At 38.6% G+C, this 17116-nt stretch overlaps 1 protein-coding gene and 1 non-coding gene across 2 annotated transcripts in view; both read right to left on the reverse strand.

Annotated features, from left to right (window-relative positions):
* Nucleotides 1-17116, reverse strand: part of LOC112808159 (uncharacterized) — a 167091-nt gene that overhangs the window by 17779 nt on the left and 132196 nt on the right. The window lies entirely within an intron of this gene.
* On the reverse strand, nt 13579-13682 carry LOC112808503 (small nucleolar RNA U13). Its single transcript, XR_003204374.1, has one exon. It is a non-coding gene; the product is annotated as a small nucleolar RNA U13 (small nucleolar RNA).

Here is a 17116-nt window from a genome sequence, read left to right on the forward strand (position 1 = left end):
GGCTCAGGCCATAATCTCGGGGTCTTGAGATCGAGCCCCACATTGGGTTTCCTGCACAGCAGGGAGCCTGCTTCTCCCTCTCCTCCCTGCTTGTGCTCACTGTCGCTATCTCTGTCTCTCTCTCTCAAATAAATAAATAAAATCTTAAAAAAAATAAAATAAAATCTTAAAAAAATAATAAAGATCAGAGTGGAAATAAATGAAATAGGTACACACACACAAAAGAAGAAAGAAAGAAAGAAAGAAAAGATTAATGAAATTAAGAGTTGGTTCTTTGGAAATATGACCCAAATTGATGCATCTTTCTTTAAACTCACCAAGAAAAAAAGAGAGTCGTGAGTTTGAGTCCCACATTGGGTGTAGAGATGACTTTTTAAAAAATTAAATAAATAAATAAATTAATTAATTAATAAAAAATAATCATGAAGAAATAGAAAATCTGAGTAGACCAATTACTGGTAAGGAAATTTATTTTAAATATTTTTTTAAGATTTCTTTATTTTTTAAAAGATTTTTATTTATTTATTTGAGAGAGAGAGCACAGAGGGAGAGTGAGAGGTAGAAGCAGACTCCCCACTGAGCAGAGAGCCTGATGTGACACTGGATCCCAGGACCCTGAGATCATGACCCAAGCCAAAAGCAGATGCTTAACCAACTGAGCCACCCAGGCACCCCAGAATTTTTTTTTTTATTTGAGTGAGCAAGATAGAACAAGAGAGAGCACAAAGGGTGGGGAGGGGTAGAGATAGAGGGAGAAACAGACTCCCTGCTGAGTGGGGAGCCCAACACAGGGCTCAATCCCAGGACCCTGAGATCATGACCTGAGCCGAAGGCAGACGCCTAACCAACTGAGCCACCAAGGTGTCCCAACTAGTAAGGAAATGTAATCAGTAATCAAAACCTCCCAATATGCAAAAGTTCAGGACTAGATGGCTTCACTGGTGAATTCTACCAAACATTCAAAGGTTTATTACCTATCCTTCTCAAACACTTCCAAAAAACTGAAGAGAACAAAATGCTTCCAAACTCATTTTATGATGCCGACATTACCCTGATACCAAAACCAGACAAAGACACCACAAAAAAGAAATGTACAGGCCAGTATCCCTGATGAATATAGATGCAAAAATCCTCAACAAAATATTAACAAACTAAATTCAATAACACATTAAAAGAATCATACACCATGATCAAGTAGGATTTATTACAGGCATGCAAGAGTGGTTCAACATCTGCAAATCAATCAGTGTGATACATCACATTAACAAAATGAAGGATAGAATTACATGATCATCTCAATAGATGCAGAAAAAATATTTGACAAAGTTCAACATCCACTTATGATAAAAACTTTCAACAATGTGGCTATAGAGGAAATATACCTCAACATAATAAAGGCCACATGACAAATGCACTGCTAACATTATATTCAACAGTGAAAAGCTGAAAACTTTTTGTCTAAGACCAGGAACAAAATAAAGATGCTCACTCTCACCAATTTTATTCAACATAGTATTGGAAGTCCTAGCCACAGAAATCAGGCAAGGTAAAGAAAAACATCTAAATTGAAAAGGAAGAAGCAAAACTGTTATTATTGCAGATGACATCAAAATATATGTGGAAAACCCTAAAGATTCCACCAAAAAGCTCTTAGAATAAGAATAAGAATAGAATTAAAGTTTCAGGATGCAAAATCAATATACAGAAATCTGTGTGTTTCTATATACTAATAACAAACTCTCAGAAAAAGAAATTAAGAATACAATCTCATATACAATTACATTTAAAGAATACCTATGAATAAATTTAACCAAAGAGATTAAAAACCTGAAAACTATAAAACATTGATGAAAGAAGTTGAAGACAATGCAAATAAATGGAAAGAAATACCATGCTCATGGACTGAAATACTTAGTTATTAAAATGTCCATAATACCCAAAGCAATCTACAGACTCAATGAAATCTCTATCAAATTCCAATGGCATTTTTCACAGAAGTAGAATAAATAATTCTAAAATTTGTATGGAACCAGGAAAGACCCCAAACAGCCAAAGAAATCTTGGGAAAGAAGAACAAAGCTGGAAGTATCATGCTCCCTGATTTCAAAACACTATTACAAAGCTATAGTAATAAAAACAGTATGGTATTGGCATAAAAACAGGTACAAAGATCAATGGAACAGACTAAGAGAGCCCAGAAATAAGCACACAAATATATGGCAATTAACTTATGACAAAAGAGCCAAGAACAGGGAAAGGATAATCTCTTTAATAAATAGTGTTGGGAAAACTGGACAGCCACGAGCAAAAGAATGAAACTAGAGCACTACCTTACACCATACACAAGAATTAACTCAAAATGGATTAAAGACCTAAATGTAAGAACTAAAACCATAAAACTCCTAGAAGAAAACATAGGCAGTAAGCTCCTTGACATCTGTCTTTTTTTTTTTAAGATTTTATTTATTTATTTGACAGACAGAGACACAGCAAGACACAGAACACAAGCAGAGGGAGTGTGAGAGGGAGAAGCAGGCTTCCTGTGGAGCAGGGAGCCCAATGCGGGGCCCAATCCCAGGACCCCAGGATCACGACCTGAGCCAAAGGAAGACGCCCAACGACTGAGCCACCCAGGCACCCCTCCTTGACATCAGTCTTGGCATTAAATTTTTGGATCTGTCTCCAAAGCAAAAACAACAAAAGAAAAAATAAACAAGTGGAACTACATCAAACTAAAAAGCTTTTGCAAACAAAGGAAACCATCACTAAAATGAAAAACAAAACAAAACTACCACCTATGGAATGAGAGAACGTATTTGCAAATCATATATTCAATAAGGTGTTAATATCCAAAATATATAAAGAACTCATGTAACACAGAGCAAACAAACAAACCAATTAAAAAATGGGCAGAGCATCCAGATAGACATTTTTTTCAAAGAAGACATATAGCTGGCCAACAGACATGTGAAAAGATGTTCAGCATCACTGATTATCATGGCAATGCAAATCAAAACCATGATGAGATAGCAACTCATACCTGTTAGGATGGCTATTATCAAAGAGACAAGATATAACAAGTGTTGTTGAAGATGTAGAGAAAAGGAACCTTCATACATTGTTACTGGGAATGTAAATTGGTACAACCACTGTGGAAAACAGTTTGAAGGTTCCTCAAAAAATTAAAAAAAAAACTACCATATGATCCAGGTATTCCACGTCTGGGTACTTATCTGAAGAAAACAAAAACACTAATTCAAAAAAATATTTGCACTTCTATCTTCATTGCAGCATTACTCACAGAAGCCAAGATGGAAACAACCAGTGTTCATCAATGGACAAATGGATAAAGAAGATGTAAATATATGCAATGCGATACTACTCAGCCATAAAAAAGAAGGAAATCTTGCTATTTGTGACAACATGAATGGATCTTATGGGTATTATGCTAAGTCAAATAAGTCAGAGAAAGACAAACACCATATGATTTCACTTATGTGTGGAATTTAAAAAAAAATGAAAAAGCAAAATAAAAGTCATAGATACAGAGAACAGATTTGTGGTTATCAGAGCAGAAGGGGTTAGGGGATAGGTGAAATGGGTAAAATGGGTGACAGATGCTAACTAGACTTATTGTGGTGATCACTTTGTAGTAAATACAGATATCATATTATTATGTTGTATACCTGACACTAATATGATGTTATATACCAATTTATAAAAAGGTTCAGCAGAGAGAGGACAGAGGGGCAGTGGAGGGCTTCTGGGTTCAGAGACAATATCTTAGCTTACAACACTGTAAACTCAGTTTGACTGACTATGAAAGCCTATGAATCTATTGTGTTTACTGATGAAAAGCCTCAAAATAGGCAATTTCCAATTTAATAGTTTATTTCTTAGTCTGTTATCTGGAACTGGGAACAAGTTTTTCTACAGAAATAATATTACAAATGGTAGCTCTGCCCCAGGGTCAGCCCACAAAAGCTTATGGAACCCTAATGTACATAAAACATTGTACTAATAATACTAAAGACCCCGACCACTATTTATAAAAGTGTTTCTGTGGGAAAGTGCATTTAGAGTTTTAATGCTGGTAACACATATTCCTCAGCCCTGTAATTTCTCTGGACTCTTGACCTATTCCCACAGTGCTGATTCTTATCAGAACGGTTCCATATGTGGTAGAGGGCAGATTAGTTGCTTGCTTTCTGTTGCTACAGGATTCAAGCTGGAGTTCCAAGGAATTCAACTCCATAGAGATGATCCCAGCCCTACCATGTGGTCTAAGTTTAGCCTCCCAAGCACGATAGGGAGCCTCTTATCACAAGCTGATACTTCAACTCTGTCACATTAGGGACCTCATTTGCATATTTCTGGGACTTCAGGGAAGATGAACAGGAGTCCTCATCTCATGAGGGAAATGCTATGGGAGACTTTGGGACTAGTACAATCCCTGAAACACTGGGAAAGGAGATAAGTTTGGGACAACCTTGGAATCTAAGATAGCATGATCAAGAATTCACCTTGAAAGTTGGTTAAAATAAGATGAAAAATGTTCTTCAGATTAAGACACTAGTTGCTTTGGCAGGAGGAAATATTCCTGAGTGTGATACAGAGGAGTACACTCAAATACTCTCACCTGGAGGCCTCCCTTGGAGAACTGAAAATTGAAAGAATCGAAAGATCCACACGGTGTTTGGGGGACCTAAAGAGAGAACTGTCATTTCTCCATAGGCAAAATGTCTTGCCTGTTGGCTGTAAAAGTCATAAATGTAGGAAGCCTTCTCACTACTTCCAGAATCCTAGCCATAGTGGTGGAGGACAATGAACATTTGGTGGTCCTGGTGACCAGGAGAAGTGGTGAGGTTTCCAAATTTGACCCTAAAGAGCTGCAGAAGACACTGAAAAAGAAAGTGAATCCCTGGGATCAGGCCTAGAACAGCTTTGGACAGTGGGGCTTAGAGCCCTAGTACCACACAAGGCTTATTTTGAAGGTATTAGAATTCTGACCGGGAAACTGCCTTATCTATACTCTTGCTGAGATTATAAATCAAACTGCCTTGTTCTCCCAGAGTCAGGGAATTAGGTAAACAGACTCTCCTGGGAGTGAACCTTGAATGACATGACCTAGACACTGAAAATCCAGTTGACACCCAGCAGCTGTGCCCTCAGACTGTCAAGGACTTCTGGCCATCTAAACCTTTAGAGATGTCCTGGTTGCCATCCTTCTCTAAGCAGACTCCCCAGCTTTCCCTTTAGTTCCATCAGCTACATGCGATCCTCCTAAAACATGTATTTTCTACTCAAGTTTTTCAGAGTCTGTTTCTGTTGTCAACACTTGAGGAATTCTAACTCGTACAGACCCTATTGGCAGAATGTTGATAGATCAGGGCAAATCTGCCACTACAACTTGTAAAGCAAGTAATAAATCCACTGACAGCATAGTTATAGCATGTTATCCCCCACACTAGAAAAATGATGATTCATATCACTGAAATCTAATGGGCTCAACTTTCACCTGAGAAGGCAAAAGTGGGTAGGTACAGGGAAGGAAATAATGTTTTTACTTAAACATTACCCCAGGAGCAGGTCACCAATTCTTAGCTCTGCACTGTTCTATTAACATGATGGCATAATATATATGATGGCTGTATTCAATAGTAGCCATGGTTTTACCTCATTTATTTACATAAATAAACATACTGATATCGATGGAAAGATTTTTAGGAAAACAGGCAAACTGCAACACCATTCCCTTATTTAAAAGGACTGAATTAAGTTTCAATGTTAGATTAAAAATAACAACTGAGACAAATGGGTCTGGAAGTGTGTCTGCTTAATTAAACCAAACAGTTGGCCAAATAAAGTGAAGTATGTTTCAACTCAACCAGTTGGCATTTTCTATTTGCTCCATGATTAGCAGGCTGTGTGGCTGGGCTTGTCTGAAAAAGAGCAGACTTTATCCATTCATACCTGGTCCCAAAAGATGCCATCCACACCATCAGATGGTCTGTGGACCTCAGCCAATGGTGTAGCCTGGTTTCCTTAGGCATAGGAAAGGATGTTTCACATTCCAGTGGAGTGCAGATTTGTGGTTCAGACTGAAGCAATGATGGACTCAGGGGTTCAAGCAGCTTTCTCTGGCCTAGCTGGTTTCTCTCCCACTTGACACAAGGCCACTGTAGTGTAGATAGAAACTGGGGACCTTCAAGGTACATACTGCCTCTGGATTTCTGGCTCTGACTAGAGGCCTGTGACGCAGCCATGACCTGGAAAACCCATTCCTTCTCCCCATTGTCATATTGCTGTTGTCATTATAGCCAATGTCTCATCCTGCCTCCACCCCAACCCCCAACCAAACCCTATCTTATCCATGATCTCTGTTTCCAGAATTCTGGTTGAGTACAAGACCTTCAGGGACATGTTTTTAGAAACAGAAATATAGGAGCCTCCCTGCTATGTGAGTGGAGCAACACAACAGATCTGGTGCCATGTGATGATCCTTCATGTATACTCCCTTCAGAGTTAGAGTGAGAAATCTTCACCAGGGATAACTGATCCCCTCCCTTTGTGACAGTTTTATCAGCCTTTCTACCTTGTTCATCTTAGTCCCACTGACCTTTGTAATAAAGAATAGGAAATTCTTGATTTGTAGAATTACAACAACTTCTACAGGTCTTCCATCTGCTCCTATTGATCTTTGAATTCTATAGCACAAGTCTTTACAAAATAAAAACATCAAGGAGCCTACAACTTCTCCCGTATCTGGAAGGAAAATGAAAGAAAGACTGCCTTATTATTGGGTAAGTCTAAATACATGGCATTGCCAGTTGCCTATGCAGTGTCTCAGTCATTTAATGAAGAGCACTTTGTATGAATTCCTGGAGGTCATGCTCTATCTGCACAAATCCTGAGATGCTTCCCCAATCTAATATGAGCCCACAAACCAGGTTTCTTGACCACTAGCAGTACCACCACTACAGGCCAACTCCAAGAATTGTGTGAGAGATCCCCATGGTTGTTCTACCCAGCCAGGTTCACCAAAGGCATTTGAGTTATTCCTGGGATTCTCACAGGCCTCTTCCTTTACTGGACCAAAATTAAAATCCTCAAAAGGAAGAAAAAGTTTCCCCTTAGATGCAGAGTTAAAGCATTCTAGCAGTTAAGACTTGTTTTTCTCTTTCCCAACTTTGACTTACCTGGACCCAAACAGCTCTACACCATTGAAACCAATACCTTTAACAGTGCAGTGGGGTACATATTGCCCCAAGATAATAGAGCCATGACCCTGGCAGCAATCAGTCCCTGTTGAGGAAGCTGGCTTGGTTGATATAAACTACCTTATTTAATAATGAGAATCATTTATCATCATGGCTACCTTAGAGTTTGAAGACATCAAACTAGATACAAGTAACCAGTGTCCTGTGACAGTGCTCTTAGGCTACCAAAGCCTGGAAAAGTTGAGATAGACTCAGGTTAGCCCCTTTCTTTGAGTGTTTTTTAAGTTTTATTTATTTAAGTAATCTCTACACTCAAAGTGGGGCTCAATTCACCACCCCAAGATCAAGAGTCACATGCTCTTCTGACTGAGCTAGCCAGATGCCCCTGATTTTAATACCCATTACAAACGAGGGCACCTGGGTGGCTCAGTTGGTTAAGCCTCTGTCTTTGGCTCAGGTCATGATTCCAGGGTCCTGGGATGGAGTCCTGAGTCAGGCTCCCTACTCTGCAGGGAGTCTGCCCCTTTGCCCCCGTTCGTGTGCTCAGGAGCTCTCGCTCTCTCTCTCAAATAAATAAATATAATCTTAAAACAAAATCAATTACAAATGAGGTAGTGAAATGGCCAGGTGGGTTCCCTATTTCAAAGTACCAGGGAGTTGAGGAAATATCTCTACTCTTGGAAATTCTTCTGTGGCTACAACTAACAAGGCAATCCAATGTCTGATGTTCATGGTGCCTAGCACAGGTACCTAGTACCAGGAGTAAGTCAGGGAGACTCTGAACACTATGAAACCCCTTCATCAGGACCAGTGGCTATATTTTACAAGTAGGGAACCCTGTCACAAGACTTTGTCTTATTATTAAGATACACTGATTCTCACCTCATATCACACCTCAAAAGGAAATCCTGCTAATTTAAAGCATTAAATGTAAGATAAAATCTTAAAATACTAGAAGAAAATGTGATGAATATTCATCTTGTCTGTTAGATAAGGAAAAATCCCTGTAATTATTAAATCAAGAGATGAAAAACCCCCAAAAAAGTAAATTCAACTACATAAAAAATTTTCCTCTGTAACAAGATACCATAATAAAAATAATACCAATAATATGACACAAGGTTAATATACTTTAAAATCCTTATGTTGCATCTAAATAAACTCATAAGAAAACAGTGATCCAAATTTTAGAAAAATAGCTAAAAAAAGAAATGAACATGATGATTCACAACAGACGAAAAACAAATGGCTAAAAAATACAAAAAAATCTACAGTTTTATTAGTATTATTTATCAAAGACATTACCATTAAGTAAGATAACATTCAATGCTGGTGAAATTGCAGAGAGAAATGCAGATTTGACCGAATTTTCTGTAAAACAATTTGATCTTATGTATTGAGTCTTTTTTTTTTTTTAAGATTTTATATATCTTTTTAGAGCACAAGCAGGGAGGAGGGTCAGAGGGAGAGTGAGAAGCAGGCTCCACTCTCAGCAGGGAGCTTGACATGGGGCTCTATCCCAGGACCCTGAGATCATGACCTGAACCAAAGGCAGACGCTTAACCGACTGAGCCACCCAGGTGCCCTGAGAGTCTTAAAATGCTCAGGGTCTTTGAACCAACAACTTTATTTTTAGGAATAGTTTCTAAGGAAATAATCAGAAATGTGCACACAGTTTCATGCCCCAAAGATATTTATCATAGTGTAATTTATAATTGAAAACAACCTAAATATCCAGTTATAGTGAAAATGTTAATTTATGGTAAATCCATACAAAATTCAGGGCTCCCACATGCAGTCATTAGAAATAATTTTGTTACATAGAGCTACTCGTGAAATGATGGAAGGTGTAAAAGACAGAACACCAAATTGAATACACTCATATAAGATATATTAAAATTATATTAAAAGACCAATTAAAATTGGGAAAGTATAAATCATTTTTTGTTTTACTCTTTACACTTTTCTATATTTTGCATATTTCTGAAGCCCAATAAAGGGTGTTTTTTAAATTGCCTCTGGATTTCTGACTGATAGTGCTTTCTTTTTTTACTACAACTTCATACCATAATGAGTTCTCCTTTTTCTTTTTTTAAAACACTTCTTAAAAAAGATTTTATTTATTTATCTGAGAGAGAGAGAGCGCGCATGTGTGCGTGTGCACATGCACGAGCGGGGAGAGGGGCAAAGGGAGAGGGAGAGAGAACCTTAAGCAGACTCCATGCTTAACATGGAGCCCAGCATGTGGCTTGATCCCACAACCCCAAGATCATGACCTGAGCTGAAATCAAGAGTTGGATGATCAACCAACTGAGCCACCCAGGAGCCCCTCTTTTTTTTTTTTTTAAAGTACTTTTTTCCTATGGGTTAGACAACTCTCTTTTTTTTTAAGTAGGCTCCACCCCCAACATGGGGCTTGAACTCATGATCCTGAGATCAAGAGTTGCATGCTCTACCTTCTGAGCCAGCCAGGCGACCCCACAATGAGTTTTCTGGTGGTGCTCAAAGAACCGCAGCTTAGATAATAACTGACAAGTACATTTTACATATTAGATAATTACAAATTAAGTAAGTTTGTGCTTTAATATAAATTATCTTGGAGCATGATTGAGTTAATCGGTAGAGTTTACTATAAGACTGAAATAAATTTACAGCGTAGTCTCAACTAGTTTGATACTTTCAGCAGACACCACCCATATGGCAGCCTAGATGCTTTGTCAAAGATTCCTGTCTTCTGATGAATGGATAAAGAAGATGTGGTATATATACACAATGGAATATTATGCAGCCATCAAAAGGAATGAGATCTTGCCATTTGCAACGACGTGGATGGAACTGGAGGGTGTTATGCTGAGTGAAATAAGTCAATCAGAGAAAGACATGTATCACATGACCTCACTGATATGAGGAATTCTTAATCTCAGGAAACAAACTGAGGGTTACTGGAGTGGTTGGGGGGGGGAGGGATGGGATGGCTGGGTGATAGACATTGGGGAGGGTATGTGCTACGGTGAGCGCTGTGAATTGGGCAAGACTGTTGAATCACAGATCTGTACTTCTGAAACAAATAACGCAACATATTTTAAGAAAAAAGGAAAAGAAGAAGATAACAGGAGAGGAAGAAAAGGGGAGTATGTCAGAGGGGGAGACGAACCATGAGAGATGATGGACTCTGAAAAACAAACTGAGGGTTCTAGAGGGTAGGGGGGTGGGGGGATGGGTTAGCCTGGTGATGGGTATTGAGGAGGGCGCGTTTTGCATGGTGCACTGGGTGTTATGAACAAACAATGAATCATGGAACACTGCATCAAAAACTAATGATGTAATATATGGTGATTAACATAACAATAAAAAATTAAAAAAAAAAAAGATTCCTGTCTTCTGCTAACTTTGTCTTGGGTCATATCTTGCAGCTCTATCTTTATCTTGCTCTTGGTCTTACCTGACTTTTGTATAGATTCTTCAACTCAAAGCAGGTTCTCAATCTCCCCTCTCGTCTAGATGTTTTAACAGTTCCCTGCTTCTCCAGTGTGTTCTCTTTGAGACGTGGTGGAATGTTAACTCACATGAAGCCCATGTAGAGATTTCCTCAGGCTCTGGGTTTTCTTGGACTCTCACTTGTTCCAGGTTTCTAGGGCTCCTACCTGGCATGGCACTTCCAATAGGCCAGTAAGGCACATGCATTCCTTTATTGGCCTTCTTTTCTTTCCCTCTCTCAGCTTGCTGTCCAAGAACAGACTCCTTGGCCAGTGAAGTTGCCTGGGCCAGCTTCCCATCTTGACATCTGGCACCCTCCTGTGGCCATGGATGGGTGTGCCTGGGCCAGCAGTGAATTTCAGAGCTAGGTCCTCCAGAGCATCCCCCGGGCTTGTTGGTGCCCATCAGTGACAGTTAAAAGGAGCTGGGCAACCTTTACTTCTGCCTGGTTCCCTGCAATTCACCTTCTGCAACTTGCCTACAGAGAAATTCACCAAAGGCCCCACCTTCCTTTTTGCTATAAATGTATCTGTATCAAGATACTCTTAAGATCTACATTCTCAAAGGAAAAGCCTTTTCTGGTTTTGCACCTGGCAGGGAAGTAGTAAGTACTAACTTAAATTAGTGCCAGATGCTGAGCTAATGCTTTATACCCATTATCACATTCAATCTTCACAACAATGCTGGGAGATAGTCACCTATCTTTAATCTCCATTTTACAGAGGAGGAAATAGAGGCTTAGATGGGTTACATAGAAGTCAAGGGTAAACTTAAAAAACAAGATCTCCCTGCTAGTTGATGGCTAAGTTTGGATTCAAAAACAGCCATGTGACTTGGGGCCCATATTTCCTAATCACTAGGCCATACAGTCAGTGTAGAAAATTGGGATGCTCAGAGCCCATGTTTTCTATAATGCAAACAAAGATAGTCTGTAACAAGAAGAAAGTATAAAAAAATAGAAAGAAACTGAGAATAGAGGTAGAGGAAGGGTCCTAACAGGGCTTGAGATCTGGGTTCCAGTTGTTTCTGAAGCTCAGGAACATCCATGACCTTTTCCAAACCTGCTTGTTTCATCAGATACTTAAGTCCTTCCAATAAATTCCCCCTTCTAGTTCCGTTTGATATGCTTTCTGCCACTCACAAAGCAGAAGTTCTTCTAAAACAGGAAACTGAAGACAGTCTAGGTATTAATACTCAGAGCAGCATTAGTGATAAATGATCTCATCCATGCCAGGTTCTTTTGATTGCAAGAAACAAAGATTGAGTCAATTTACTAGAGCCAAGTTACTCATTACTAAGAGACAAATCAAAAGAAGGGTTTATAGAAAAAAAAAAAAACATACGTGCACTAAAACCCGAGAAACTGAACCACAAGCCCTCAGGAAGAGTTGAAACTGCATCAGTAGCACTCAGGAATAGCCACCCCCTCACCTCTCAGGGCTTTTTGGCTTCTCAGTGAATCAGCACCACTCTCTCTCTGCACCAGCCTTCTCAAATTACTCATCTTACAACTGGCTGCAAAAGTTAGCACTCTAGCTCCTGTACTTCTATGGCCCTCCAGTTCCAGCACATACCAAACTGTAGCGCCCCTTTGTGTCTCTTATTGCAGGTTTCCAAGAGAGAAGATTTGACTTCTGCTTTTCTTTTTAGACCAAAGTACAAAGGCATAAGTCATGGGTTATAGTTTATGATCAGGTGTCCAGTTACCTGTGGTCATGGTCATGTGGCCTGCTGCCCACTCAGTATGGTCAATGGGTAGGGATTTTACTAGAAAGGGATGTGAGCAGGCCAGTAATAACTGGCATCTCTAACCAAGCCTACTTAAATGTAATTTGAACTCTTGCCAGTAAAAAAAAAAATTAAACACGATGCAAAGACCCATTCCCTAAAGACCCTCTCTAATTATCTCAAGTTGGCAAGAGAGTTCACCTTATGGTGTTCGTAGGCTTGTGTGTTATCCTCTCCCTCAAAGTGCACCTTCTTCAAGTTCCCAATCCCACCTGCACCTGCCCTAAACACTCTGCACTGAGCTAGACCTACTCCACTCACTTGGGAGTCTATTAATTTTTTTCTCCCCTTAACCACACTAAAGACTTTGCTTAGTAAAGCATTTTGAAGATTTAGAAAGTGACTGTTCAGTCTGCTTAGGATTTATATACCAAACAGATGTGCCAAGAAGTCATAGGAATCAAACTGCTGTTCTGTGAGTAGAATAATATATTAACTTGCCTTTTAGCAGTTTCGATTACACAGCTGTACAAATTGCAATGGAGTGTTCATAGCTAAAGTTGCTTTTAGCAAAAGCACATCACTTCTTCAGGATGGAAGTTTTAACATAGCAGGCATCTTGAGGGGCATGCATCCTTGTAAAATACTTCTCATTATTTGAGAGAAAATCATCCAGGAAATTGAGATATGGTAGTACTTAACTTACCTTGAGAAATACTCTGCTTTTCATCATAATAGCTGCACTGGATATTATTTTATGATGAAACTAAGGAGCTCCTAAATAATGGTACCATCATCTTACACTTTTAGTCTTTCTGAGCCTCAGTATTCTCAACTGTTAAATCACGATATCAGTACCCATCTTATAAGGTTATTGTAAGGAGACAATGGAAGCTTTATAAAGAGCTAACAAGCTGCCAAATGGTCAATAAATGTTACTTACCATAATTATTACATTTTGTTTCTCACCTTAGCAAATTAAAATATTTTTTAGCACAGTTTCTCATTTTATCCTTTCAACCTATGGGTAGGTATGGTGCTGAGTATATCCCCATTTCATAGTACAATTAAAGAAACAGTAAATAATTTAGGGTAAGTAATTTTTTCTAAGATAACACAGACAATAATTCACATCTTTGACTTTTTTTTTCCATGTCAGACGGGTCATGCATGGAGGTTATAACAAGGTTTGAGGGAGCCACATGTCACACAATGGTGTGAACACCCAATCATCAAGCTTATGAACTGCAAAAAGATCCCACATCTGTGACTTCTAATTGAATGTTCCTTCTGCACAGAACTTAAGTTCTGTGACAGGGACTTTAGTGAAAGGAGAAGGCAAATATTATACTAAAGGAAGAATCCTCCACAACTTTCATCCAAGAATTGTTACTTGGCTAGAAATGTGTAAACCTCTACTTCTGGCAGCCCAGAAAGCTAGATAACCTGAGGGCCCATTAGCTATGAGACCATTAAATCCTGATTTGAATCAAAATTAATATGCACTTACAATTGCTGGATTTTGATGAAAGGGGTAAAAAAAAAAAAAGCGAGCTCAAACAAGATCAGGGAGCAATAAGCAAACATAAAAGCCAGAGTTGTCATGGGCAAGTGCCACTACCAGTCAAGGACAAGGAGACTGAGCTTGGAGGCACACTGCAAGGTGTGGAAATCACATCTGAGATTCCTTCCTGCTTTGAGCCTGGTTCTGCAAGAGGAACTTCAGAGACACCTGATCAGTTGCATCTCAGATCTCCTCTTAGAATCAAATGCAAGTACTCTCTAGAGGAAAGCAACTCCCAATTTGGTCTCTGGGATTTCCATAAATTAAGTTCAAGAAAATATAAGCTCACAATTTAATATAAGCTCAACACATAAACCACCATGAGTTAAGATCAACAGAAAGAACAAACAATAATTTGTAAGAACTGAAGAACTGGAATTGGAATTGTCATTTACAGATTATTAAATAACCTTTTATGAACCATTTAAAGAAATCAAACATGAAATGAAATAGATTTAGAAACAAGAGACCAGAAATATTACTAAACCAACTGAATATTAACTTTGGCCTAATAGCTATAGATTTTGAAATTAACAACTCAGTAAATCTGTTAAAAACAATAAAAACAGTTAAAGACAGGTTTAGTGCCCTGGAGGTTATATCCAAAGAAATTACCCAGAGTGCAGCATAGAGTACAGCAGATGGAAAACATGAAAGAAAGGTTAAAAGACATGGAGGGTAAAACAAGGCTTAACATGTCTAATCAGAATTCTAGAAGTAAGGAATAGAGAGAACAGGAGAAAGCCAATATTGAAAAAGCTAATGGCCAAGAATTTTCCTAAACTGACTAAAGATAACTCCACAGATAGAGAAAGCACAGCATATTTCAAGCATGATAAATAAAGAAAAATCCACACCAAGACATATTGTGATGAAATGGCACAATACCAATGATGAAGACCTTAAAAATCCCAGAGAAAAAAGCCAGGGCACCTACAAAGAAAAAACAATAAGCTACCAGAAGACCTTTTTTAAAAAAAGGAATATAACAATAATTTATTAGTGCTCACAACAATGCTTGGTAGTAGTTACTGTTATTATTTCTATTTTAATGTAAGGAAATTCTGGCTGAGAGGGAAAGCCCAAGGTCCTACAGATACACAGCAACAAGGATATAGCTTAGAAATGCAAGAATGAGTAGAAAAGTAGGTCATAAAACACTGCTTCAGCCATATGCAACAACATATGAATCTTAGGACATAATCTTAGGATGAATCTTAAAAACATAACACTGAGTGAAAAAAGCAGGTGGCAGAAAACTATATACAGAATACCATTTTTATAAAGTTCACAAACAAAACTAAATAATATATTGCTTAGAAATACTTACATGCATGATTAAATCATCTTAAAAACAAGAGAATGTTATAAACTGAATGTTTGTGTCCCCCCCCAAAATTCACATGTCGAAACCTAATGCCCAACGAGATGATATTTAGGCGGTGGGGCCTTTGGGAAGTGATTAGATCATGAGGCCAGAACCCTCATGAATGGGATTGGTACCCTTATAAAAAAAGCAAACAGGGCTCCCTAGTAGTTCCTTCCACCATGTGAGATTACTGTGAAGAAATGGCCACATATGAACTAGGAAGCGGGCTCTCATCAGATGTGGAAATTGACCATGCCAGCACCCTGAATTTGGACTTCCAGCCTCCATTAATGTGGGAAATAAATTGCTGTTGTTTATAAGCCCTCGCCTGTGGTACTTTGTTATGGCAGCCTGAACAGACTACAACAGGAAAATACACAAAATTCCAGATAGTAGCTACCTCTTCAGAGATGTGGCAGAAGAATTGAACAAGGAGAAGCACATGCTGCAAAAAAGCAAAGGTAACACTCTAATTCTTAGACTGGTGGTAGGTAACAAGTATTCATTTCATCACTGTATTAACACATGTGACTTCTATTCTTTTGCATGCATCAAATGTTACACAATAAAAATAAAATAAAATTGCCAAAAGACTAATTTTTAACTGGGTTTTCACAATGTATGTTTAAAAACCACTGGTTAATCCTTCTGGCTAATGGTTGAGGGATATAATCAGCTTCTAGAGTTTAACTGCCAAATTTTTGTAGTGAATCACAAAAAGGCTTCCTACATAATTAATGGAAGACAATGATGGAAGTCATTCCTGGCTGGGGATTTTAAATTCCTGGTCTTCTATTTTCTCTCTCACACAGCTCTAATAAGAGGTGTGCTATTTACATCATTTGTATGGCTGTCTTTAACCTTATATTCTAGATAGTAAAGAACAATTTCAACCTAAGAAAAATATGCTTATAGGATAACTACATTAGAAAAAAACATTTTATTTTGTGTTTGATGTCATATAATTAAGTTGGTAAGAAATGAAAACTTTGATGTCCTTTTTTTGGGTAGTGGGATTATAAAATAAATTCACTTTCTCATATCCAAAATGTTATGAACCAATTTGCTCAATTTTATTTTTTTTAAAGATTTATTTATTTGAGAGAGAGGGCACTCTCTCAAAGTTGGGGGGGGAGCAGAGGGAGAGAGAGTCTTAAGCATGGAGCCCAACTCAGGGCTCGATCTCACAACCCTGAGATCATGACCTGAGCTGAAATCAAGAGTCAGACGCTTAAGTGACTGCACCACCCAGGCGCCCCAATTTAAAATGCTTTATCCTATTCTCTGTATTTCCTGCTTACCTTAGTAGTTTGTAATTATCATTAAAGCATCTTTGAGTTGGGTGAGTTAGCTGGCAAAAAATCGAGTTTTACTTGTTTTTGATGGTTGTGTGTGTTTAATGCCCTAAGAGAGGTCTATATAATCTTCTCCTAATCAAAGTCCATAAACTTGATCTTACCTCAAGAATTTCCCCCCCAATTCTTAATCTCAGGGAAACAAACTGAGGGTTGCTGGAGTGGTGGGGTGTGGGAGGGATGGGGTGACTGGCTGATAGACATTGGGGAGGGTATGTGCTATGGTGAGCGCTGTGAATTGTGCAAGACTGTTGAATCACAGATCTGTACCTCTGAAACAAATAATGCAATATATGTTAAGAAAAAAAAAAAGAAGATAGCAGGAAGGGAAGAATGAAGGGGGGGAAATTGGAGGGGGAGACGAACCATGAGAGACGATGGACTCTGAGAAACAAACTGAGGG

This window comes from Callorhinus ursinus, unplaced genomic scaffold (assembly GCF_003265705.2).
Source record: "Callorhinus ursinus isolate GAN/ISIS: 27379988/994484 unplaced genomic scaffold, GSC_fseal_2.0 scaffold34, whole genome shotgun sequence".
Classification (NCBI taxonomy): Eukaryota; Metazoa; Chordata; class Mammalia; order Carnivora; family Otariidae; genus Callorhinus; species Callorhinus ursinus.